Source organism: Sinocyclocheilus anshuiensis, unplaced genomic scaffold (assembly GCF_001515605.1).
Source record: "Sinocyclocheilus anshuiensis isolate Anshui unplaced genomic scaffold, SAMN03320099.WGS_v1.1 scaffold489, whole genome shotgun sequence".
Lineage (NCBI taxonomy): Eukaryota > Metazoa > Chordata > Actinopteri > Cypriniformes > Cyprinidae > Sinocyclocheilus > Sinocyclocheilus anshuiensis.
This window is the reverse complement of record NW_015537958.1, coordinates 35,723-38,716: the sequence shown is the minus strand read 5'-3', so window position 1 is coordinate 38,716 and position 2,994 is coordinate 35,723.

Here is a 2,994-nt window from a genome sequence, read left to right as displayed (position 1 = left end):
ACAGCAGACGAGCTGAACGAGACGCAGATGCACTCTCTGCCAGCAGGTGGCGCTTAAAGTGTTTCATTGGTTTCCGCTGTAAACAAAGCAGCGCTGCACTTACTTTAATATGCATTATACAGAGGCAAGATGAAAAGAAGAAATGCCATCTAAACTTTTCTAAAGACAGTAAGTTCCCCTCAGACATACACTCATATAAACTCCTACCCCTAAATGAATCGCGATTGGTTTAGCATTTCAACCGATTTGAATCGTCACCTATTTGAATAGATTTTCACCCGGCTCGCAGTTAATCGTTACATCCCTAATAGTAGTAAACCAGTCCCGTTTATACTAAAGATGTTCACACAGCAGATTTTTACACACATTTGTTTTTCAAATCAGATATTTAAGACTGACTACCTACACCATCTTATTTGCAACTGTTTGCAATCAGATCAGTGTGTTCAGGCAATGTAGTCCTGGCGTATCTATGATAATGTGTTAAATGTAGCTGAGTGTACTACTCTTCCTTGGTAGTTAAAAGCAGAAAACAAGGAAGAAAAACATTAAGACAACTGACAACATATCAGTGCTCTTCATATGGCAATTTGATGTTGTAGGCTTTCACCGTGGACGAAGCGGAGTCCAGCCTGGGGTCGTCACATGTGGTTGCCACAAGCCCTCCGTACGCTCCTTCGTCGAATCTGCCGGCTGCGCTGTTCTCAACCCCGCCGCCTCTGCTCACTCAAGCCGGCCTCCGCATACTCTAAGCCGCGGCTCACTCTAGGCCTCCGGCCGCTGCTCACTCAAGGCTCACTCGCGGTGTGTGACGCTGTTTCGTTGTGAAAGCGAAACTACTTAGTTTGGTCTTCCAAAAATGGACACAACTAGAAATCAGTGGTTGAGTTGATTTACAACACTGTTCCAGAACAGTTCAACGCAAATATTCAGATGTGTGCAGCACATTTTATGGAGGACTGTTTCCTGATCCTGGTAGAGTAGACTACAATGCCGGCTGTTCTGACTCACAGACTGTAAGTATGTTTTTTATATTTAAAGGATTTGCCACTGACGATTCAAACCCGAGTTTTTTGAGCAGTGTAGAGTAGCAGTTGTTGTTTGTCATTTCTCCGACAACAAATGCAGACGTGGTTTTATGTTTACGCGGCGCGATGCAACGCAACGCGTAAAAAGACAGTATAAGTCATTATAATCCATAATTATGTCCCCACTGGATGCAAAGAATGCCTAGTTTATAATGTGTTTTAATGTTTTTGTCTCATCGCTCCGGCCGGACAGAGCATCACAGCATAGTGAGGGGCGTAACATTTCCGTCACACGCTTGAGGTATTCAGCCAATCATAACGCACTGAATAGCTGGCCAATCAGAGCACACCTCGCTTTTCAGACCGATGAGCTTTGTAAAAATCGACGCGTTTCAGAAAGGCGGGGCATAGAGGAGAAACAATCATGTACTGTATGTGGCAAATAATGTGTTTTTTGAACCTTAAACCGCATAAACACATTTCATTACACCAAATACACAAAATAATGTTATTTTTAGCAACACCATATGACCCCTTTAAGTACTTCAGATCAACAACAGTGTGGAGTTAATTGATCAGCTATTGACAGTTCTACAACAGGCAGCAATGTTGCTATTCAGCTCGAGTCAGTTCAGTGTTGATTCATTTCAGTTCAATACCAATGTCGATGTTGCAAGATGTCATTCACCTGTAATGCAGCTCTACAGAAAACAATAGTGCCATCATCCAGCTTATTTCAGTTCAAATTTGTTCTCTTCCAATGGTGTCAATCATTATAGTCATGTTGATAAATTACTGAAAGTTACATGTCTTTCAGACCCCAACTAAGCAAGCCAGAAGGCGACAGTGGCAAGAAACCCAAACTCCATCCGGTGACACAAATGGAGAAAAAAACCTTGGGAGAACCCAGGCTCAGTCGGGGGACCAGTTCTCCTCTGGCCTAAATGAAGAATGGTGTTTATTGAACCGCGTTAAATGGGGAAAGGAAGAGTTGTAGTCTGTCCAGCAGGTAGGAAAACATGAAGGTAGAGCTGCCATTCAGCCATTAGTAGATGACTGGATGAACTTCCTGACAAAACTAAGTTACGTCCCAGCTGGTCCTGGCACGAGTCTGACACATTCATAGCTGACTGTAGGGATCAAAACCCTGAATATCCAACCAGGACCTCAACCGCGCAGTTGAGTTTCCGAACTAGAACAAGAAGATTGAGGCACTTGTTATATCCAAATACGCACTGTAAAACTCGATAAGTTCAGAATACTCAATTTTTGTGGACACCGATTACCTCAAAAAATGTAATTAAGCAACTCAAATTTTTGAAGTTAACATTAATTATAAATAATAATTAAGTCAAACTAAAAAGCTTAAATTTGTTTTTGCTTAATGTTTAAGTGCAGTGTACTTAAAATTATTGTTTATCATACGTAATGTTTTTCATTTACCAATTATTTTAATGCAGTAGTGCTTTATTAAATACAAATACTAACTCAAAAAATACACTTATGCATAAAAAACACACGCACAACTGTGGCTATACAATTGAGGATTTTTTATTCAGCCTTTTTTAAACCACATGAACGGTGTATTTCTGAATGTCAAACACTGGAAGATCATCTCATCACAACTGCAGTGCTTGCAGGACTTGTAGAGGTTTCGTTGTCCATGATAACAAAATCAGCAGGAGAGGTGTTTGTGTCAGTGATGTCTGGCTCGCCCAATTCCTCCTGGAATAAGCACAGAGGGTAAAACTTTAACTTTAACTTCAGAGACTAAAAGTAGACATTTATATTTACTGCCAATAGAGTGGGGGAACTATAACATCAGAACCCAGAAGAGTAATTCGCCGTGGGTTCCTTCTAGATTTCCCTATGGGGTTTTTCAATTAAAATAAAGCCTGTGGTAAACATAAGTTGACGATACTTTTACGTTTTGTTGTACAATGTAAATTACACACATCCATACCCA